Source organism: Acinonyx jubatus, chromosome C2, assembly GCF_027475565.1.
Source record: "Acinonyx jubatus isolate Ajub_Pintada_27869175 chromosome C2, VMU_Ajub_asm_v1.0, whole genome shotgun sequence".
In the NCBI taxonomy this organism is placed as follows: Eukaryota; Metazoa; Chordata; class Mammalia; order Carnivora; family Felidae; genus Acinonyx; species Acinonyx jubatus.
In genome coordinates, this window is record NC_069384.1 from 61,824,633 (window position 1) to 61,849,926 (window position 25,294).

A 25,294-nucleotide genomic window follows, 5' to 3' on the forward strand; every position below is an offset into this window, starting at 1 on the left:
ATATAGAAACACACATTACAAATTTAGGAGGAGTTATTAATATTACTATTACTTCTTGCTGGATCTGAAAGCACAGTTCATGCTAAATGCAATGGTCCACCCAAATCCTATGCTGCAAGAATCTCCCTGTCCACAACTCCCCCTATCATAAAGGCAGTCTGTTTTTATGGCCTTTAAGTTTGGGACATCTCTGGCAGATTACATCCAGCTCCAAGATATCCAGGACAAATTTGGGGCATCAAGATCCCCATGGATATGGGAGAAAGTTGGAGCCTTAACAGATGTCTTTCATAAGTTCTCCTGGAAAAATTTATTTTTGCTCTTAAAGAAGGGAAATTGTCTCTAGTGAGATTTAAAGTGAGGGGGAACCAATCTTGAGAAAACCATAATAGGAAACATAAGAACTAGCTCTATTTCATAATCCCATAGTGATCATCATATATAATGGTTATGTAGAAAAAGACGGATGAGAAATACTATTTATTTTTTAAATCATGAAACTGCTTTGGATTATTTCAACACAAACACTGTATTAGACAGAAAAGGCATTACTGTGATATAACACTTTAAGAAACTTTTATTATTTTTTACGCCAGTAGGAAAGCTTATTTAGTTGGAAATCTGAGCTTATTCTATTCACAAATGAGGGAGGGAGGAGTAAATGCAAATGAAGTATTAATCTACTAAAATAATTATAATTTTTTGTCTTATGCCAACTGAAAAAGCCTTTGTGTCAGTGCCAGGAGGCGCCTGGTAATGATTAACTGATGTATCAGTCAAACTAAGGAGGCAGTGTGAGTATAAGCAGAATAGTGTGAGGGGCACAGGCCCTATTTTTATGGGGATACTTTGGAGTCCCTTTGTAATAAAGAAAGGGTGGGGGAGGATGAAGAAGGAGCTATAACGTACAAATAAATTTGTCCACAAAGAAATACATTATTAAGGAGGTTTCAAATTTCCAAATATCTCCTAATCCTTATACATGTGGGCACAAATTTCTCTTATCTTTTAAGGATTATCTCTCAACTAATTACTAGAAAACTTACAATGTGTAAGTTTATATTCTGACTCTTTTCCATTGAATTTTTCTCTGCCTTGGCTCTCTTGTGACTTTGGGAAAGTTATTAAGTTTGCTATATTCTAATTTTTCTGAAAATGGAAGTGAAACCTATCACAGAGGGAGTGTTGAAGAAACACACTAGCAATAATCAGATGCAAAAATAATATGCATTCATGCTAAAGTGGGGAATGTGTGAGATTTTATTCTCACACTAGGTGAAGGAAGATCTCCATAATAGATATAGACTGTTTCAATCAGGTATTGATCCACAATACATCAGGCTTGGAGTTGCCCAACCTTCTTGGTCTAGTGGACATTTATAATGATGGAAGAGGTAAACATTTTATTCCAGTTTTGCTAGGTTGCCAGTCCCTTGAACTTATTGATAAGATTGCAAATGAAACCATGTTACTTACGAACTAAATTTTCTTCCCTTAAAAATTATATTGTTATTAAAAGTTGAAATGCAAATTCTATTTTTACTAATATGTTGAAACTCTTGGACACTTCAAAAACACCATGCCTATTTCTTTACTTTCTAGGGGCCAGAGGAAGGCAAGGGAAGAAACAAACAAATCTTTCGTCTAATGTTTTTTAAAGCTATAGTCGTAAGTCAGGAGTCCTATTAACATAAGGAGAAGCATTCAAAGGGGTCAGAGTCTTGATAGAGTTCAAACTTTTAATTGTATATGTAACCAGGTCAAGTTTCATGTGTCTGTTTCACATGGAATTTAGTTCACTTTATTTATCCACTGGCAATTAATTAAAGGAATGATGCTACTAGAATTTAACCTTTTCTTTTAACATATTGATGAGGGATGAATCTAGAATATGATCAAATAATCATTTAAAACTTAAAACAGAAAACATCTATTTCTTTAATTTAATTGAGAAGACAGTTCATCCTTTACTGTACCATTAAGTCACTGTACCTGATTAAATTTTTCTATACTAAAAATGCTACTTAAAAAAAAACAAAAAAACAACTTGGGGCACCTGGATGGCTCAGTCAGTTAAGCGTCCAACTCTTGATTATGGCTCAGGTCATAATCTCACAGTTGTGGTACTAGTCCAGTGTGCAACATGAAGTCTGCTTAACTCACTCTCTCTCTGCCTCTCTCTCTCTCCCCCTCTGTCATTCTCTCTCCCCCTCTCCCTCTGTCTCTCTCTTTCTGCCTCTCTACCCCACTCATGCTCTGTCTCAAAAAAAAAAAAATTGTATGTAATAATAAATTGGCCTGATAATGAAGGTACACGTATATGGATACCAATTGTGTAAATATATGAATATCAGATACACTACCTTGGCTCACAAGCATAATTCATTCCAGAAATGTGCTTTCAATCCAAACCACTTGAATATTAAAGCAAATTTCAAGAACCATTGGCTCAGTTGTGATCATGTGATGTTGGGCATCAATACTACTCGTATTTCAAGACATAGCTCATTTATGAAGTTAAAATTTATTTGAAATGTTTACTCATCTTGCGTGACACTTGCAGAACAAGTTACTTGCAATCCAGGGTTTTTTGTACTAACATTTCTAACAGCACCTCTATGTGAGTCTTTTTAAACAAAGTTCTATGAATGTATTCCTCAAGAAGTTTGCTAAATTAAACAAAGATGGCAGTCATATTACATTTCTTCCACTAATAATCTTGGATCTTATCTATACTAATGATGATAATAGTTGACCTTAACTCAGCAGTGGCTTAAGCCATGCATCTGAGCTTGGGGATATTTAAGCCTTACAGCAGCCTTCAGAGGTAGGTTTCATTTTCTACTTCATTTTTCACATTAAAAAACAACAACAACAACAACAACAAAACACCTTGGATAAGGAAGGGTACTTAATTTCCAAAAGTCACATGACAAGTTGCTCACCTGGAGTTAGAAACCAAGTCCATCCAACCCTAAAGCTCATTCCTATACTGCCTTCTGCCCCAGACACCTTCCAATTTAACCCTCTGTGACATCTTTATTTAAGTCTCTAGTCTTCTGTGAGCACACATAGCTGAAGATTTTTCTGCTTTGTGCCATTCCAACTCTGAGAATAGACCTTTACTAGACAGTTTTCCATGTCTCTTCCAGGATACATTCTTCATTGAAGGATCTTTGCTTTATGTGTTTCCTTTTCATTTTTTTTTTCCTTTCTAATTTGCTGTTAGCGTTTTTTTTTTTCTTGTCAATACTGGATTTATGCTCTTGTTTCTACTTTTGATTCCCAATTCAGAAAATCCACAGCATTGTTATATAGGATTTTAAAAATTGATAAAACTAATAAACAAAAACTTTGGATAGTTAAAGTGTACTAGAAACTAGGCTGGTAACTCAGGATAGAGGGCTTTCCAAAGTCCAGTCCACAAAGTAACTAAGCCACAAGAAGACATACATGTAAACAAATACATTAGAATATAGGTAATAAATATAATGACAGGAACATGAGTAAGTTATGGAAGAAGCTTTGAGAACTCATCGATTTTATGGCAGTGGAGGTACAAAGAATCAGAAAATGAGACATGACTTAAGTTCTGAAATATTAATAAGAGTTTCCCTGGTGTGTATAGTGGCCCGACATGGTTATAAGAGAAGGAAGGAATTCTGGGCTGAGGATAGATATATCATGAGTGACCTAGCTATCCTGGGTGTAAGTTCAAATTACAATTTCCTAAGCACCTCTCTCCAAAGCCACCATCCCGAAAACACTAATGCTTATTTATATACATCCTTCTCATCAAAAGCTTTGAATACTACACTGGAAATTTAAACATGAGTTTCACTTTCACTTTGCAGATATATTCTGTATGTTCCCTGAAGATCTTATATGACCTTACTGTTCACTTTTTGTTACTATATGGAGTAGCATTTCTGAATCTGCTTATATTAATAAGATCAATCCTTAATACCATTGTATACAAAAAGGATCATGAGACTTGATGAGTATTATTATTTCTTTACAATATTTACTCATCAGGAAATCTCCACAACAGAGTCTGATTGTCCTACTCATCAAAGATTAAAGGCACATTGAAAACTACTGGACGATCATGCCTGAGGGCAAGATACAATAGCAAATACTTTTTTGCAATTATTAGTGTACACCAGCCTTTTATCTAGTAAGTGTTTTACATGCATTAGTTCAATATAATCTTCAAAACATCCTTGTTGAACAGGATATATTATAATTTCCATTTAAAAACGTGTGAACTAAGGCACAGAGAAGTTTAGTAACTTAGCCAAGTCACAGAGCTTTTAAGGATGGAGTTCAGATTCAGACTCAAGCATTTGGCTCTAAATCCATGTTTGTAACTACTGACTATGTTAGGCTGTTTGCTGAATAGAACAAGAATAATCACCAAATTAATATTTAGTACCTACTACTTCTTCAGCTCAGCTTTTTCAAGGTTGTGTGCTATAAAGTCATAGGCGCAGAAGTCAGTCTTGCCATCAAGGAACTAACAACTTTCTTTTAAAGATAGTATTAATAGTAAAAACAGTTGGAAAGAATAGCAATATGAATTGCAGAAACAGTAACAAAAAGAATAAAAGATAAACCTTTTTATAAATAATGGAAGAAACAATTTCATTATCTTATATGGTATGTCAAGACAGTTTTGATTACCCACTGAGTGTAGAGCTCTATAAAAGATTTTTAAATGCACAATTTCAGGGGGTTTATAATCTAGTGAGGGAGATTTTTTTTTTTACACCTACATGAAAAGAAACAGTGGCACAAGGAATATATCATTAAGGATGTAAGAGAAGAATTAGTTAAGGCACATTAATGTGGTTCTTATTATGTACATAATTCTATACCAGGCAGAGCAAAATGCAAAACATTTTGTAAACAAGGTCAGTGATAAACATTATTTGTAATTTCACAGGAGAAAAAGAAAACGCACTTTTAGAATTCCTTGAGATAGGCTTTTAGGTAACAGTACAACAAATGAAAGCTGGGTGCCAGCAATGTTAATGCCTAAAGTACAATGATGCAAAGAAGAAGAACATATGTAAAGATATATGACAATCTCCAGAAACACTTCCAGGAAGGTGAGAGCTTTTAGCTGCTCATAAGGGTATGATTCCCATGCCTTGGCAGGGTGCTGGCAGGACAATCTGTGCAAGAACTCCAAGACACAATGAAGGAAATGTGTCAGTAGGGTGAACGGGGGTGGGGTACCTGGACTTGGCTGGAATAAGGGCAGACCGAAGCAAGGGTAACAAGTGATGCCACTGTGGACAAATGGGATGGGCAGGTGACAGAGGGTCTCAAGCTCTGGACTTGGAGCAAAAATGTCACTCAGGCATTCAGGAACCATACTGGTGAGTTGGGGTAGGGAGGGAAAGAAAAGATCATCCAGAAGCTTATGAAAGATGAATGGTATATAGGAGAGACTGAGGTCAAGAACTCAAAGTGAACAAAGCCGAAAGGTAGAGGCTGTGGGATTAGAGATGAGATTAAAGGTGGAGATGAATTTGAGAGAAATGGAGGAAGACTTGAAGCAAGGGACTGATTGGAAGTTATTATGACAATCCCAAGTTTGCTATTTGAAATAACTTAATGTGAAAGAAACATTAGAGGACCAAGAGAAAAGATAGCAGTTAGAAAAGAAGGTGAAGGTGTGTTAGAAGGAAAAGGGAGGGGATTAAGAGGTAGAAGAAGAGAGTCAGGTAGAAAAGGAAAAGGATTGTGCCTGTGTGTGTGTGTGTGTGTGTGTGTGTGTGTGTGTGTGTGGCAATTCATCTAGAAGAATCCACATACTCATAAATAGTGGCAGTAAATCAATTCTACCACATTTTCTTTTATATTTCAATTACTTCAGTAGTAGTGGCTTAATATGTATTGTACCTCCACAGTATACTGGGTACTGGTAGGCAAACTGTCTTTCTCATTGTTGGTAGTATATTAGGGTGTATGTTGTTGAGGCAGAACAAGCAGGTGCCAATCAATTCTTGGCCTTTATGGACAAGATAACGTTTTTACTGTGCATAATTGCTTCCATAATATCAAGACAATGCAGATTTTGCCCCCAAAAGTATTGCAGAGATCTTTTTTTGAAATACGTGTTGCCTAGCCTGCACTTAGCAGTTCTCGTGAATATTTCTAATATACATTCACAATGCATACAGGTGTTAACTATAGACTAACAAATGCACAGGTGGGTATGAACACACTGTTTGTAAATTGTAGCCTTTGTGGAATGCCTACATTTTTCAGGGCCCTGTAGCATTAAATGTGAGGCAGGGCCCACTCCACTCTATCCATCTCTTGACAATACATCCAAGGAAAATAGAAAATGACGGCCTTCCAAATCTGCACATTAGTGAACACAAACTCACACACAGTGACATCTTTCTCCTTAAAAATAATGATGCAGGCTGTCTCTGTTACTTAAGGGAGCCAGAGCTCACACTGAAAGGTGTCAAAAAACACTGTATTATCCCACTTTGCCTGGAGCTGCCTTGACAGTACCTTTCCTGCCATAAGAGTGGATTACAGGCAGGGTGGTAATCAGCCAAGAAGTTAGTAAAAATAGGTTCTTTTAAGAGCAGGGTGTGAACCTGTGAACATCATGAAGAGTTTACCACCACAAGGACTAAGGGAACAATTAGCTCCCTGCTGTCTTGAACTAACCGGGAACAGCATGGCCCCTTGCTACAGGTTGGTGATAGGCAGCAGGGAGTTAATCTGTCCTTTGATGAACACAATGATGAATGCTCTACAATACCTACTAAGTAACAACTATGCTGAACTCTACAGATCTTTGGTGAAAGGTGCCATAGGAATGTGTAGAGACAAACTGATATGGAGAAAAGTGAGAGACAAACAGATGGAAAATGAAAAGGAGAGAGGCAGGAGAGGAAGCAGATGATGCTTCAGGCAGGCAACAGAAGGAAGAAAGCAAGAGTCAAAGACAGAACAAGAGACACCAAACTGAATTCAAGGAGTTTAATTCAACAAATTCAACAGAGCCCAATTCAGCAGGGCTTCTCTGAAATGTCCAACAATGGTGCACAATTGTGACAAAGGATGATCCCCCAGTCACCACTAAAGAGCCCCTCGAAGGGCCCCACAATAGCAAATCATCTAATGTTTCTCTAGGTTTTCCACCCGCTTCCATAAATAACTAACCCAGTGATTCTCAGCAGCCAACACTGAGATTCCAATGAGACAAAGAACTCAGGAAGACACTAGATTAAGGAGAACCAAAGTTGCCATGTAAATCACAGCGTTGTGAGAGGTTGAGAAAACCCAGGCAGGAGAAGAGCCACAATTCAAATTCATCTTTGTCTTTTCCCCTTTAAACTTTGATCTGTCTGTCTATAAGAACATCCTCCAACTGGAAGGATGACTGTTGTCACCATGTTGGTTTCCTGTGAATTATGTTGTTCTTTTTATTCTTATGCTTTAGCGGCACAAATAATGATGATAGCTAATTACTGAGAACTTACTATGTCCCACTAATTGTGCTAGATGCCAAACCTACATGCTCTCCTTTAATCCTCACAGCAATCACATGAGGAAGGTATTATTACAAGCCTCATTTTTCAGAAGTTGGCACTGAGAGCTCAGAGAAGTGAAGTAAATTTCCTATGACCAGGTACACAAGAGGTTGTGGCCTGACATTCAGGCTCAGGTATGTGGACCCCAATGTTAAGTTTACTTTACTTCTCTACCATTACCCCTTACTTTTCAGTAATAAAAAGTTGGAATGTTACTAAGTAGCTGACTCTTTTTTTAATTTTTTAAATGTTTTTTTTTTTTCATTTTTGAGAGAGAGAGGGACAGAGTGTGAATGGGGGAGGGGCAGAGAGAGAGAGAGAGAGAGACAAAGAATTTGAAGCAGGCTCCAGGCTCCGCGCTGTTAGCACAGAGCCTGATGCAGGGCTCCAACCCATGAACCGTGAGATCATGACTTGAGCTGAAATCGGAAACTTAACTGACTGAGCCACCCAGGTGTTCCAGCAGCTTACTCTTCAAAACTAACATTAAAATAGATGCAGAAAAAAAAAAAAAAAAAAGATTGATTTGCCCGGCAAAGCTTTCATGAACCAGTGTGGACTACGATCATCAACTGGACTCGAAAAGTCTCAGGACTCTTCTTCACCCAGTCTCAACAGGTTCTATTTTTGTGCTGTGCATTCACTACTTAGGCACACAGGCTATTCTCACTCTCCAGAGAAATTCTGCTTCTGAATCCATAGTTTTAAGTTAGTATCTATGACCAGTGGGGGAAGCCCTCGGAACTTCTCTATCAGATGTTATGGACATCAGCATTTTCTAGTTTCTAAATTCTACTACTTCGGAATTTTATCTTTTGAAGAAATACCCTTAGATATCAGTTCAACTGTATAACAAACATGACTGTCATCCCTAGACAATAGAATAGCCTTTTAAAATTGGATCATATACAGCTTCTTGCTCTCAAAGACTGTAACTCTGAAATGCACTAAGAATCTGATCACATATAACTTCATGTCAATACCCCACCCATTAGTCAAAGCTATCATTATCTTATGTATGGATGATTTCAACAGCTTCCTACCGTGTTGCTCTGCTTTCACCAGTTTTTCCCTACTTCCTGTTATCCACAGGGTGGAGAGCAGCTAGAGTAATGCTTTCACATCCTAAACCAGATTGTGTCCTCATCTGCTCAAAACCTCTTCTTGCTTTCCTTCTCACTCAGAGTAATATCTAACTTTCTTACTCTGGCCTAGAAGGCCCTATGGATTCCACTCCTTGCCTATTTCACTGCAGGCAGCCAGACCAGCTTGCTGTTATACCTCAAATGTGAGGATTCACAGCAGGCCACACCTCAGGGACTTTGTACCTGCTGGTCTCTCTGTTTAAATGCTCTCCCTCTAATAGTCATACATGAATCACCCTCTATTCCCTGGGGTCTCTGCTTAAATATTACTTTATCAGTAAAACCTTTCCTGACAGCCCACTACACATATTATTTATTTAAGATAACCCTTTCTCTTTTTAAGTTGAGTATCTCTGAGAATTGGATGCATCTTACAAATGATGGCATCTTACAATTATAACTGGAAACTTTCTTTCTGTTTTATTGGCAGATAAATACAGGTGCATATTAGCAATTGCTCATGTCTTTGGTTTGACAAAATATAGTAATTTAACCCTAGCTGTTCTCTTTCCTCTCATCACTTTTTATGGTCAGTTTTTTATTTTCCTCCATATCACCCAGTGGTATACTATATATTTATTAGTTTAACTGCTTATTTCCTTTCTACTTCAACTAGAATGTAAGCCCCAGTAGAGAGGGCTTTGCTGCTTTGGGTCACAGTTGTACCTCCATAACGAGAACTGTGCTTGGCATCTATTAGACACTCAGAAAAAGGTTCTCTCTGATACGTTATTCAAATATGAGCCCTGGCATTCTACCCATTACCACTGTATCCCTAGCATTAAGAGGTAGCTAATAGAAAGACAGCAGATTCCTATAGATAGTAACAGAGGGATCTAGTTTCTACCAAAGCCACATGCATAGAATCTGGAAAGAAACCATGAAACTACCCAGTAAAAAATCATGTCCTATCTTAAAATCATAAAACCTTAAAATGCCTCTATGGCTCAAATGGGGAAAAAGTAAACATCAAACATCCTAATAACACAATAAGCTGATGAACTTGGGCTAGACAGGGGGCTCTGTCAGATTATGGAAAATGTTCTTCTAGAACAATTCCTAAGCTTCTTCAGTCAGAAATTTGAAAAACAATTTCATTTTAAGAATTGATTTCCATTTTCAATGTGTTCCTGAAGATTTCCTGACTGAACACAACTAGCTGTGATAGAGAATAGTTTCTCCTATGTATAAACACCTAGCAAGAAGGAGGAGGAGCTGCTAAAACCTTAAAGCTGCCCAAATACACCCATTAGCAGAGACTCAAGTGTATGTGTAGATTTCCAAAAGGTGTGAAATATTTTATGCTATTTATATTTTATGGGTTTTTAAGGGTTTTTTGTAGTAAGCCTCTGTAAATAAATGATTTAATAGTGTAGCCTCTGAACCACAAGATCATTACCTTTGTTTTTGTAACTCAGTGAAAACGTTAAAATGCTATGAGTGGGGTCCCAGGGGAGCAGCTCCCAATTTGTTCAAACAAAGAAATCTATAGCAAATTCCATGAACTCATCTCCTAACAGTTGCCAGAATTTGATGTTTCATGTGTTCTTCTACAGACATGAGCATTTCAGTGCTTTAAGGATGATATACTTGTCCATGGAAATATATATGCTTTGAGTGGCAGATGTCCCTGTGAATGTATCTCCCTCACAAAGGTTATATTTTCTGTCTTCTAGCTTAATGGCAAGACCAATTTTAAGGAAAATTGGGTTGAGAGAAATATTCTGAGACTGAAGCTTTCTGTGTCAAATACTGCACCCTGGGGCCAATTTATACAGCTGGGAGAGAATGGGCATGGAATATGATGACTGGCAGACCCTTGGGAATGAGAGTGCTTTCAAGTATTACAATCCACCTTATATATTTTGTCTTGATTTCAGAAACCCTTGAATAGAAATTATCTCCACTTAAAATAATGTATGCATGGTGATTCCAGAAGACACTATCCTCCTTTGAAAATAAAAACAAAAAACATGCTCTTTTTTTTTTCAACTCTGGGTCCTAACTTTCAGGCATTTGCATTTGAAAATTTTTCAACACCTTTGAAGTGAGAGAATTCAGATTTTTCAAGCTGCATAGAGTACATGGTTTGGTAGGCCTCAATGTTCCTAGGGCAGTTGATTTTTTTTTTTTTCCTGTCCTATCAGTCATAGGAAAAGTTCCTGTGTTACAATACAGTACTGCATCAGAGAGAGACTGCTTCATTGGCTCCTTTCCTCCTGCTCATTGGCTGTTTGGAAGCTTGTCAGACCCAGAGGAAGGTTTCTTTCATCTCTTGTCTCTTATATGGCACACAGGAGGGACACTGGAAAAGTCACTCTTGAAAATAAATATCTCTGCATATTTACTCATTTTTTCTCATGGAAAATGAAAATCATTTGAAACAAAGTTGTACATGAATCAACTAGCCGTCAAAAAAATAATAATGAAGCTAAGTAGAGCAGCTGGGTTTGTTTGCATTACTGGTCGATTCCAGAAAAGGCATTATGTAAACCAAGAAAATGTTTGACCGTTGACTAGGAAAAGATCCCTTTTATATATTTATTTATATTTTAGAGAGAAGGACGGACACACACACACACACACACAGAGAGGAAGAGAGAGACAGAGAGACAGAGAGACAGAGAGATTCTTAACCAGGCTCCATGCTCAGCCCAGAGCCCAACACGTGGCTCTATCCAACAACCCAGAGCTGAAGTCAAGAAATAGACTCTCAAGTGACGGAGCCGCCCAGCCACTCCCTAGAAGATACCCCTTTAATGAATAAATCACTCTATATGTTTTACAACTCATCTATTCCTTCATGTAACCTGCACACAGACTTTTTTGAGTTGATGTTATGCTGATCTTTGATATTCAACACTCTTCTGAATAAACTGTCCCTGATACCACTTATGGGAAATACCTACTAGTGTATAAAATTATCTGTAAGGCATTATAGAATAGGAGCTATAATTGGCTGTAGAGCAATGGAATATCAAACTCTAGGATGTTTTTTTCTTTGATGTTTAAATGAATGTTTAATGTTAAATGTTTAAATAAATCAAAATCTCTCAATGAGGCCTGGGAGTCTGATTATACAGGCCTGATGATTCAGATGTAAGTGGTCTGTAGGCCATACCCTGGGAAGTCCTGGCTTACAAAGCTGACTTCTCTATAGGAAGTTTATGGAAGAACTCCACTAACTTAAAGCTATCTTCCCCTTTACTTAGGCTTATCATGTTATGTAATAGAAAACCACTTTTATAGTATTGAGTGAAGGGCACTATGAGACAATATCTATTAAAATATAAATATTAACCTGAAAAATAAATATACTTAATACATCAGGGACTGTCAGTATACTGAGCGTAGAGAACACGTAGCTAGACTTCAAATAGGAGCAGAACTGTGAGAGACTGGAACAGGGAAGAACTAACAGGAGGCAGAAACATCTGGAATTGAGTCACTGCAATAGGAACTTTAGCCCACTGGGAAACAGCAGGAGATCAGTGAGGAGTAGGAGGAGTGAGACTTCTAGATTTGACTAAAAATAACATGTTGGCCAAATCTATTCATTGCCTTCCAATTTATAAAATGTTCTCATATGTACTTTTAATTTCATGCTTATGACCACTCTAATAAAGAAATTAGTAATATTAGTAGTGTACAATAATTAGCAAAAATGTCTCTAGAGACAGATTTTCCCTGTTTCACCACTGTGTATATTTGGGAATGGAGACAGAAAAATGTAACCTCTGTGTCCCAGTGTCCTCACCTGTGTAGTAGGAACAATGATATTGCCTACCTCACGGGCCATAATGAAATAAGGTAAACAGAAGATTTAGTTGATCAAATGGAAACTTTTCTTATTTTTTCATTTGAAAGGAAAACTAAGACTCAGAAAAAACATAACTGGGTCATTGCACCCAGTGATTAAGTTCACAGGGACTGAATGCAATGATTCTGGCTCCTGATCCCACATCCTGACTCTTTCTTCAGCACCACCTTTCTTCCAAAGGTTAAGGTGGAGATCACGAAATAAACCCTCACTTTCTTCACGGTTGCTCTAGAAAGCACATTTATAATTTATACTTGGCTTACTGTGACAAAGGCCTCTGTGAAACTGGACTAGTAGATTGTCTGAAATGTGTCCAAATAATTCTGATTCACAGAGTTGGCAAAACACCCAGATCTGTGGGACTTTGCAATTGTCGTTTTAAATGCAAGCTCTCAAACTAATCCTTGAGCATTACTACACTCATCCGGAGCTCAGAGATCCTGAAGAGGTCAAACTGGAATATAATCTAAACAGAAAATGAGTTCTCCTCATACCTGTGAGGCTTGAATTTGTGCTGAGATACTCCTTTTTGATACCTGAATCCCTGGCTTCCTGTTTCCTTAGAGCTGCCCTAGAGATAAGAGCCCCCTGGAATGCAAATTGAGCCACACTAAGCATGCCATTGCTTCACCAGTAGTACCACCTGCTTTGAGAGTCTTTGAGAGACACCCCCCCACTGCCACTGCCTCCTCACCAAATAAGGTAGACAAAGCTTTGACTCTTGGAAGCAATCAGGTGATCCCCTAAAGCAAGAGACTCACTTCAGGTAAAGGACTGCTAGATTTGCAGTCTCCTAATTGAACCCCTGAGTACTTGTGCAGTGTTGAACAAAGTACAGTTATGAACATAACTTGCTAAATAGTCTAAGTCCTTTCTGCTCTGCATACAGAGAATACATGTGTATACATATTATGATTAAAAGAAGAAAAACAGGGACAAAATGATCTGTGGATGCCAAATCAGAATGTACAGCCCCTATAGCAGTTTTGTGACTAAGAATGCCACAGACCAACAGGCACCCTCTATCCCTACCACCACTAGCTGCACAACAATCATGTAGAGTATGACACTTCCTAATGCATTTGCCAATGACATCTACTACTTTTTCCTAGGGGAGGAAGTTATAATGAAAATAAAGCACTTCTAGCAACTGCTGCAAAAGGAAAATGCACCAAAGGTGTGATTGCCGTAAAGCTTTTGATCTGTTAAGCAGCAATGGTTATAAAGTATAACGTGAGATTTTCCATCTCTCACTTTCCTGAGTATTGAACTCTGAATTACCCAGTTAGCACTTGAAGCATGTGCTGTCCATTATGTATGGAGGAGAAATATTGACAGTGAGTGCACTTAACTAAGTCCACCCCATGTTCTGAGGTTAAAACCAGAGAGTATCTGTGATCAATTCCCTCATGGAGCTGTTAAAAAGCCAATGTGTACAAGACTCTGGTTTCCAGATGAGCCCCACAACATGCTTATTAAGTAGAAAAACCACTGGACTAATGTATATCAAGTGGCTACGTACAAAGGGAAACTGATCTGGAAAGGATTTTAACCTCTGGTCTACAGTGTCCCTTTCCTTGTTGTCCTGTGGCTTTTTAGTTAAAAGCTTTGAGACATAAGGGCTCCAAGTCATCTTTTTTTCTTTTTTTCCAACAAAGTAGATATTTTGTTTTTCCTTAGACTTTGTTTTATATTCACAATTCAGGATTCCCATTTATCTCATGCTACTTATGTAGAAGCCCTTACACCCAGTACTGCTTATGGTTAAATGGTTGCGAGTAGAGAAGTGATGAGCCCCTGAACGCTATGTCCCTTAGCACCACTCCGCAAAAGAACTACTTGCCCTAATCTGTAGTTCTCAGGATAAACACACAACCATTTCCTGCCCTAGATCAGGATATATTGCAAAATTTTAGTGCAGCATATTAATCGAGAGCACTAAATTCATGCTCAGTGATTTTTTTTTTAATGACAGTTCAATTCTCGCTCTTTCTACCAAAAGTAATTCTATCTTCCAGCTACATTGTACTGCTCACTTCTATTGAGTGTTCCCCTCGTAAATGTCACCACTGTTCTGGGCTTTGAGTTCAAGTCACTGTAATGAGTGTGCTGTCAGTCATCTTAAAGCATGGGGCCAATCAAGTCAGAAACTACAGGCTTGACATGGGGTAATGTGATGAGATCACTTGAAGAGCTAGGTGGGATAGGATGAGCAGGTCCAGGTTCCATATGCTACATAGCCATGCCACAGCTAAGCCAGTCTCTTGTTTGGCATGCTATATGATGATATTTGGATATTCTAAAAACCTCTTCAATCTACAAGCTACTTTCTGGAATTCATTGTAATTTCAATTTTGTGTATTTGACAGTTTACACTCAAAACTTCAAGTGAGAGACTCTCAATTCAAACTAGATTAACAACAACAAAACAATCTTGGCAATAAAAAATCTAAAAATAGATTTAGGATCTACCACAGCTGGGTCCAGCTCCACAAATTATTAATAATCCGTCTCTCTCCCTGTCTGTTTCTGTCTCTCTCCTTCCCTCTCTCCCTCCCTTCATCTCTCAGCTTTGTTTTTCTCACTACTGTTTTCATTCTCAGGCACATTTTCTTTCCATAGAGAGGAAAAGATTGTTACACACAGCTCCAAGAAGCATTTCACTCCTGTAGCTTTCATAAATGGCCTGGAGAGAGGACATCAAGGCTGGGTCACATGACCACTCCTGAAGCAGACTGTGGTCAGGGTGGGGAGTGAGGTGCTCTAATTGCCCAGTACTGAGTCAGGTACTTTCTCCTGGGTAAGCAGAGTTATAAGAGAACAGGACATACTTATTCCTCAAATAAAGGGATGGTTGACAGGCAAAAAATACATTATATTTCACTTTACTGATCATGGTCAATCAATTTATCACTGTCCAGCACCCAGTTTGGTTTATATCTCAAATAGAAACTATGCTTTGTATTGGTTTTCTCTTTAGCCGGTTAGTGTACAACCTCCATTTTCTTCAGTTATGCATTGAAGTAGTCGGTTTGTTTTCATGTTATGGTGCATAGACAATACTAAAGAGGTTTATTAAACTAGAGTCCCTGGGTGACATGTCTTAGGGTTTATACTGCTTTTTCATAATCTTATTGAGCTGAAAAGGTTTCCAACTGCACAGGGGATGTATTCTGGTGTTGTCCTCCAAGCTTCTTGTGGCTTGCAGTGCAGTGGGATAAGTACTAGCATACTAATGGGTCTATTGTGTCAATGTCCCACTTTACTAATTATAGGGACAAGCCAGGCTGGTCTATACAAAATACTATCAAGTAGCCTTGGCGAGTTTCTTGAGGCAACTAAGCTTGTAGGGGAGCTATAGTGTTCCAGATCTTCTAGAAGTCTCTGGATTTTTAAAAGTAAACTAACAAAGTGGATTAGTCCTCCTATTTCGCTGCAGTTAGAATTTAGGAATAAAATCAAAGTAAACTGTAGCCAAAACCATTGTTATTTCATGGGTTTCTGATAAATGATATCCTACAAAAGTCTATAAGGATGCTGACCAGGATTTCCCATAACATCCAATAAAGGACATTATTTCCACCAAATCAATGCACTAGACTAAGACAAACACATGTTGCTTTGGTATTAGTGATTAAAATGGAAAGGTAAAGTTGTTTAGGATTAGGTGTCTTTAGCTTTGAGAAATTTTTGACATTCTTCTTATTTATAAATGAAATTACTAGGAGATAGTTCAGTTTTCATAGGGATAAATGTCAAAATATTTTGAGACAAGTAGGAACATACATGTCTATACTCCCTACCAAGAACTCTAAAAGTGTGCATGTCATAATCTAATTTCTTTGTAATTCAAAAGCTCAACCTGCAATCAATGTTACTCATGTTTCTATACCTATGTAGAAGCCTGATAAAGGAAACTAAATTAATACATTGTAGACCTTTGGGTAATATAGATAGATGATTTTTCCTTTTTCAAATGTATCTCCCAACTTTCTTTTTCCTCACAGACTGTCCTCCCCTTTGAATACTTGCTCTTGCTTGAAGTCACCTTTTAAAGCATGTGACTAGAACAGAATCCTTATCACTCAAGTACCATATACTGACCACATAGATGCTGTTGCATTAGTCCCTATGGATACTGATAAGAACTGTAACACACATGGGTAAACACAGTGAGATATGAAGGTCATGATTCTATTACCTTCATCAACTGTCCAGAAAGTTTTTATGTACAAGTTAGCATGAATCTTTCTCTTCAAGCTTCTAAGAAGCATACTACTGGTTCTTGCCATATTTATAGATGCAACTAAACTCAGTTGCCTGCATGGGAGTCACAGTTGCTAATTTGTCATGTTTTTACCATTTATCATTTATCCAGATACAACTGCTAATTAGCTACTGTTGGTAAACTTAGATGTGTGCACAAGTCAATGCCTTGCTGATCTGGTTCTGCCTTTTTCCTGATTTCTGTAGTTACAGACATATCAGAAAACAACATGGTTTGGAGGGTTTCTGTTCCAAGAAGCTAAATGTTCCTCAATTAGAGTAACTAATTAGAAAAGCAAGTTTAACACCAAATGTAGTCATCCTGCTTGAGAGCTGGCATATTTGGATCATTGAATGTTGGTGACTGAAGTCTCAATGTAAAGAAAATACTGGCCTGATTGGGGAAATTAATTCAATTTATATCATTCCTTTTTTTTTTTCAATGTTCATTTTTATTTTTGACAGAGAGAAACTGAGCGCAAGCTGGGGAGGGGCAGAGAGAGAGGAAGACACAGAATCTGAAGCAAGCTCCATGCTCTAAGCTAAGTCAGCACAGAGCTTAACGTGGGGATCAAACTCATCAACTGGGAGACCATGACCTGAGCCAAATTTGGACGCTTAACGAACTGAGCCACCCAGGTGCCCCTCAATTTTAAATTGTTTCATTCAAGTTTTATTTTGTGACAGATACTATGAGTCAACTGTCCAATTTCTTTTACTATCCCTTCCTTGTTAGAAAACCCACATTGGGTTCAGAACAGCATTGTGCATAGGAGAAAACTTACTCCTATCAGTCCCCTTTGAACAAAGTGGTAACAACTAGTATCTTCTTTATAGTCAATGAGTGGAAATGGATATCTGCTGGAGGTTCCTAGGAAAGTGTTTTTTGTTTTTTGTTTTTGTTTTTTTTTTTTTTTTTTACCTATGAAAGAGAATATTTGTGGCTGGCATACCTCCACTCTTCTTTCTGCCTTGAATAGAACCTAGTATCCAGAGTTGAGGTCAACATGCTACAATCATAAAGAAAAGCCCAAGAGTACTGTTACGTAAGCTTTAGCAACAATAAGATATTGAACTAAAAGTTCCAGCCCCCTTCATCTGGCCTTGGTTGATTTATGAGAAAAATAAACCCTTATTTTAAAAATCAGGGGCACCTGGGTGGCTCAGTCAGGTGACTACCGGGCTCTCAATTTTGGCTCAGCTCATGATCCCAGGGTTGCAGGATCAGGATCCAATTGGGATCCTCACTGAGTCTGGAGCCTGCTTAGGATTCTCTCTCTCTGTTCCTTCCCCACCTCATGCACACATAGGCAAGTGCTCGCTCTCTCTCTCTCTCTCTCTCACTAAAATTAAAAATAAAACAAACCAAAACAAAAAAAAAAAACCTCTATAAAATGTGTTGTTACTTGCAAGTGACCATATTGAACTGACACATGGACTTCATTTTCTCTCATACCATTCAATCACTCTAATCACCAGGTGAAAAGATTAAACACCAGCCAAGAGAGTCACAAAAACAGCCTCTGAATTCCATTCAACTTAAACCCATTACAATTACATGAACATTTGAATTGTAATTTACAAGGAATTTTTTGATATGCATTATATACTTGGAGATTGCTTATTTAATATTTGCAAGCTATAATTAACCTCTTTTTCTAAGTAAAATAAACTAAGTGTCAGAGGGCACAAGTAATGTTTTAAAGGACACAGAGATAATAAATGGCCAAGTCAAGGCTAAAGCTCATGTTTTCTGGCTCTAGGTCTGGTTTTTCATTAGAATGCACTGCACCTGGGTCAAAAAGGAATGGAAACAAGAGTGTAGTCCAGACTTCAATACTAGCAGCAGAAAATTTTGCCTACTCCAAACCTGTAGGCAATGCAAACTGTATGTAAGACAGACTAAACAAAGAGGATTGGAATCTAGGTAGGGGGTGCAAGTGTATGTGTATGAATGCTGGGAGACACTGTCTATGAGTCCTAGTGGTTTTATGCTCTTACTTTTCAGCAGTGTGAGCTCTTCCATGTGTGAACCTGCTATTTATTGGAGCAGTACTGAAAACACTATTGACTCTACATCTCATTTATAACTAGAATTGAAAAATATGTTCCATATTTCTCAGTTTCCTTTTCTTTTTGGCCATTATTTGTTATCGGGGAAGTTAACAACATTATTGAATTCTGGGAAGCAGCTCAGGAAGCCAGTTTACATAAATGTATAAATAAATCAAACTGAGGTATAGCAATGATGTTAGAATTTTCTAGTATTTGTGACCAAAATCATAAACACGTATTACAGAGCATTTATTTTGAACAGCAGCCAGGTGCTGGAAGCTAGGTAATTCTGTCATGCCTGTGGGGTTTTTAAGTCATGATTGTTGATTTATAATACCTGTGTTTTACCCCAGAGACAAGTAAGTAATGGTCTACGGATATTGAGTATGATAAGTCAACCCAGTGGTCTTCCAAAGACAAATCACCATAGGCCATGTCATTTCTGGTCATTTCCTTATCTCGTTCATAGGCAGGCTTGGTGGTCCTCAGCTGCATATAAGTTGGGAAATCCTCCCCTCTTGCAAGCAGGTCCTCCTGCACCAAGCCAGAAATGGTAGTGAGGGAGGAAAACTAAAGGGACCTTGTGAAAAACTGCTTTCTCTCCTTTTCCTGGTTCTGTTCTTGCTAGGACCTACACCCCTGCCTTACACAGGCCTTCTAGAAGCTTATAATGTATGTCTTCCTTGTAAAGGTCAGGGACTTAATGACCTCTTTGGAGTCTTCCAGAATAACTGATAACATCTAAAGAGTGACTGGGCAGGTCATCCTGACCAAGGTCTCATCAAGACCCCTGGCTGCAGGGCATAAGTGACTTATGGAGAACACTTACACACCCCTCTTTGTTCCTGGATTACTGAGAAGACACATGAACTAGACCACAGTCCTCAATAAAACCCCAGGCTCCAAGCAGAGATAAAACTTATTCTTTCCTTTCTGAGGCTCCTGGACACTCTGTCCATTATCTATAATCTCTCTATGTCTTGAATAAACTCTACTCCCACTTCTCCTTGTCTTGGGTTTGATTTCTATCCTGCACAAAACCCAGGATTATCTTGGCTGGTCCAGTGGGACTCCCTCTGGGTCCTTGGACCCAGCCAGCCTGCATCAATAGAACCATTAGCTATTTCAGTCACAAAAGTTTTTTTGGAGAAGGGCTGTGCTTTTAACTTTCTCTAAATGGTATAACCTCCCCCACAGTGTCTTGAAGTGTAGGTCCTAGGTAACAGGAGAAACCCTAAACAAGAGGAATGAGATATAGAAAGGTAGACACCAAAGATCAAGTTCAGACTTGAACTATTTTATAGTCTTGCCTAAGGTTAAGTCAGGATAAGGTAGCTTACTGAGACATTCCAGCCCTGTATTTTGCCTGAGGCAAAGCAAGATGTGGTTCTTCCCTTTTTAAGTCAGTGACCCTTGAATGTCTGGTGTTGACCTGAAGGCAAAACAAGGCGGTTAAAGATGGTTTCTCTCTTGTTCCTTGAATAAAAGAGAGAAAATGCCCGAAGGTAGGGTGATGAGAGTAAAGACAACAAAGCTGCTACACACAGGAAAATATCTCTGCCACAAACATTTCTCTATCAGTCTATTTAGTGCCACTTCTGGTCCACTTGGCTCCATGCCTATACTAAAAGAGAAAACAGTTGTGCTGGAGGAGGGGTGTTCCAGAGCATTAGCCAAATCCCAGTTTGAATGCTTAACAACTCACAGGGTTTATTAAGAGTACTCCAAGCACTACACAGAAGCACATTAATTATACATTTCTGCTGGTGATGTCATTCCAAGTCTCTGTGCCATTTGAAGTGGGCATTAGACCCTTCTTCCATTCCTGTGTGAAGCATTTAAGTAGCTGTATATCTGTTGAAGAGGGGCCATGTTGTTTCCTAGAACTGGCTGGGTGTCAGAAAAATAAGTCTAAAATAGAAGACACCAGATCATCTGCAGCACTTAATGAATGGTGTGTGAATATAATGCGGAACACAATTTGGCTATGAATCTTTAACATGATTTTTCTAACAGAATGAAAGGTATTACATTAATGACATTTAATTAATACACAAAATAGAGTGGCTTTTTCTTACCAATACATGAAACATTATTTTGTAGATTATCTATAAAAGAATGTTAAACCTAGGCTGAAGCCTTAGTTAGCCTCTAGGTCAGTATGTATTCCTGCCTTCCCTTGTCTCTTTCCTCTTAATAAATGTATACTTCTCAGATATAGGGACTTATTTTAAAATCAGCTTTGAACCACATAAAAGTGTATGAACTTGAGCAAAAATTGTAGCCTCACAGAGTTATTGTGAGCATCCAATGGTATAACGTATGTGAAGATGTCTTATAAAATTTAAGCATTATGCAAATGTAAATGGTCATTATTATTGCTAACTTCTTTAACTGTGTGGACTGGTCATTAGGTAAAAGGCATTGTGTTGAGAGCTCTTCAAATATTATCTCACTTAATATAATTCTCACAACAATCCTGTCTAGTAAGTACTGTTATTACTCTAGTTATATGGAAGAGGAAAATGAGACTTGGGGAGATAAAGTAACTTGGCTAGTAATGATACAGCTACTATATCATGAAGAGGTAAAAACTGATGCCAAACCAAAATAACACAATAAGAACCAAATACAGATTAAATTGTTCATTAGTTGCTGTTAGGGATTATAACTACTGTTGAGGCCAAGGGCCACCACCCCAAAATATGCCACTTTGGGGTACTGATGTTCATTTATTTATTTAGGAACACTGATTATTATTATTTTTTTTTTTTAGCTTTATTTATTTACTTTTTAGAGAGACAGCACAAGTTGGGGAGGGAGGGAGGGGGAGAGAGAGAGAGAGAGAGAGAGAGAGAGAGAGAGAGAGAGAGAGAGAATATCCCAAGTAGGCTCCACACTGTTAGCAGCACAGAGCCCAACAAGAGCTCTAACTCCCAAACTGAGAGATCATGACCTGGGTGGAAACCAAGAACTGGAAGCTTAACCGGCTGAGCCATCCAGGCAGTCCACATACTTATTATTTTAAATAAAATTTTCTTAAGAAACATTTAGTTCAAGGACACTCAGACACTCCTCTAGCTCGCAAAAACAGGAAACGAATCTCCCATATGAGAAATTACCCTACTGTACCAAGAACTAAAAAAGACATGCGTAACAACAGAGATAAGGATTATAAACTTAAGAAAGCTATAAAAACAAACCTGGTTACTTTTTCACTAATCTACTACCTCAACCCAAACTTTGCTTAGAGTTTCTTACTGATTAATGCTCCCAAACACTTTTTTTTTTTTTAATCCTGTCAATTCCTCATAAACATATTGTCTCTTTGTCTACAACATATAAAAACTGCCTGCCCTGGTCATTTTGTTGGCTCTCAATTTTATTACTGGGACTCTGTGAGCATGTAGGAAAACTGAGTTTCTTTCTCCTGTTAATCTGTCTCATGTAAATTTAATTCTCAGTCTAGTTAGAAGACCTCAAAGGGTAGAGGAAGAATTTTTTCTTCCTGATACTACTACTGGTCCCCTCCAAAAGCAGGGTAAATAGAGTTTTATTTAAGTAAACTGTTCTTACTCTGAAAAATCTTCAGGAAAACTCATTCTGTGCTATGCTGATCAAGAAATGGAGAGTAGAGTGGGGCGCCTGGGTGGCTCAGTCGGTTAAGCGTCCGACTTCAGCTCAGGTCACGATCTCACGGTCCGTGAGTTCGAGCCCCGCGTCGGGCTCTGGGCTGATGGCTCAGAACCTGGAGCCTGCTTCTGATTCTGTGTCTCCCTCTCTCTCTGCCCCTCCCCCGTTCATGCTCTGTCTCTCTCTGTCTCAAAAATAAATAAATGTTAAAAAAAAATTAAAAAAAAAAAAAGAAATGGAGAGTAGATCTGTTTTCTGGTCTTTGTGTAAAATTGGAGTCTACCCACTACCAGCATATACTCCATGAGAGTAAGGGTATGGTAGCCTGTTGGACCTTAGCCTGTTGAAAGAACATCAGAGCTGGAAATGGTGACACAACATCTTCAAACACAGTCCAACCCCCATGAAAATGATGCCATGATTTCTTCTTCAGTGGCTCTAGAGGTTTTAGCTAAAGGGCCGGAGTAAAAATCCATGTTGCCCAAGGCTAAATGGCACAGCTATGTTCTTAGATCAATAACTTACCTTCCTCATTCACTCTCTATAATTACTTCCTTTTTTTCCAATGTATTTGCTTGTCATAGACACAAAATAAGGATCACAAATGGCAGGAGTCCTCATGTCATGTCTAACACCTGTTGATCCTTCCAACCTTTCTGACATAATCCTGTACCTCTCTTACTGCTGCCTTTGGTATACTGGCCTTCTCTCTGTTCTTGAAATGCACTCCCATCTTTCCAGTTTTAGGACATTTGTATCTATAGTCTCCATGGCAATCCTCTTACTATCCAGGTCTCAATTCAGATGATACTTTCTCTGGGAGACCTTTCCTGAATAACCAATCTAAGATTCCCCTTAGTCCCTCACCTTCTTACACAAAACATCCCCTGTTTTGGTTGTTTTTCTTCATAGACTTTATTACAACCTGAAGCTGCCCTATTAATTGTCTGTTAATCAGTGTATTATTATTATTATTATTATTATTATTTTGTATCATATAGGTAAAAGGCACTGTGTCTTGAGAGCAGTATTTCATCTTCTTAAGTTTATTTATTTTGAGAGACAGAGAGTGAGTTTAAGTGGGGGAGGGGCAGAGAGAGAGAGGCAGAGAGAGAATCCCAAGCAGGCTCTGTCACAGGGCTCTGTCGCACAAACCAAGAGATCATGACCTGAGCTCAAATTAAGAGTCAAATTAATTGACTGAGCCATCCAGGTACCCCCAGAGCAGTGTTTCATTAACCACTGCATCCCTCACATCTAGTTTCTAGCTAAAACAATGCTCATACTTTTAATGTTCAATACATATTTGTCAAATAAATTAATAAACACAATGAGTTGTTGTATGAGGTTGGCCACATGCAATATTACATTATGTGGGGTAAAGTTAAGGGTGGAATCATACCAAAACCTGTATCAATTATTTTTGCCCACCAAAACCCAGAGATCACACTCCAGCATTCACTTGGTGGAGGTGCCCATTAACAGATATCTCATAATTGTTCCTTCAAAATTATTTCAATTTAAAAATCGTGCAGCACAAAACAAGAAATGAATCCACAAGATACTCTGCAAGGGAAAACTGCTTAAGGACTACAGTGCTAAAGCCCTATTAAAATAACTTTTATAAACAACTTGCAAATAACCCTGAAGTCACTCTGAGATCACAGCATTCTTGTTATATCTAGTAGCTGTTAGTTGAGAAAGAAACACTAGACCCTAGGGCCAGATTTGAAGATTCAGTCTTATGTCTGAAGGAGGAAAGGCAGATACAGAGGAAAATACAGGAAGATACAGAGGCTCAAACAACACCAAAAGGGTTTTACAAGAAAACTGTGTGCCAACCAAACGAGACTGAAGAAAGGGGGGAAGAAGGAAGTGAAGTCAAGAGGGCACAGAGAAAATCAACATGATTAATAAGTCATGAACAAAAAGAAGCATCAAAAAATGTGAGTTAACAGTGCTCAAGACTTCCAGTGATATATATAGCAAAAAATAATTTGTTATTACTAAACATACTGAATTGGTGATGAACCCTTTTTCTACATTTGTTCCTTTGTCCCTTCAACCTCTAGTATAATGGTAAAAAATATAATATTCTTGTAAAAAGGATCATTCTAGAAAGAAAGCTGGGGCTGAGAGGAACTTGAGACACTGCTACACTGAATACATTTTATTGTAGCAGGGCAACTGAAACACGCCCCCAGCATCACACCCTGGAGGGTCACATATGTACATATGGCGACTCTGATTCATACTCGATGCCATCGACAGTGACCTGAGTTTGATGCATTATAATAATACTTTCAATTGTTTCCTTTTAATTCGTATTTTATCTTATAACATCAAAAGGATTTTTCCAAGCAAAATGTTGTTGTTAAACGGGCAAAAGGTTTCTTTTTTAAAGGGAAGGTTTTGCTGGGCCTATGAATAGTGTACATAACAGATCTGGGCATCGATTCTTTCTTCTGAAGGATGGGGCATGTGATACTTATTTCTTATCTACTGCTCAAAGACCACAGGAGAGTAAATGAAATGATGTCCCTAAAGTTCTCTAACCTGCTGGTGGAATCACAAATGTGAGGTAATAAGTAATTTGTCCAGGCAGGATTGTTATTCTCAACAGCTCTACAAGATGTAAAGCGAGTTCCTATTACATGGGGCCTGTTGGAGGCTGAAAGAGCCATCTGGTTGCTTACCTTGAGTGAAAAATTTGATTTGGAGCTGAAAGAGAAGAGGGTCCCTGGTGGAAGGAATGACCTGGGAACCTGCCCAAGTCTCTTGAGGCATTTATACACAGAGCCCACTTGTGC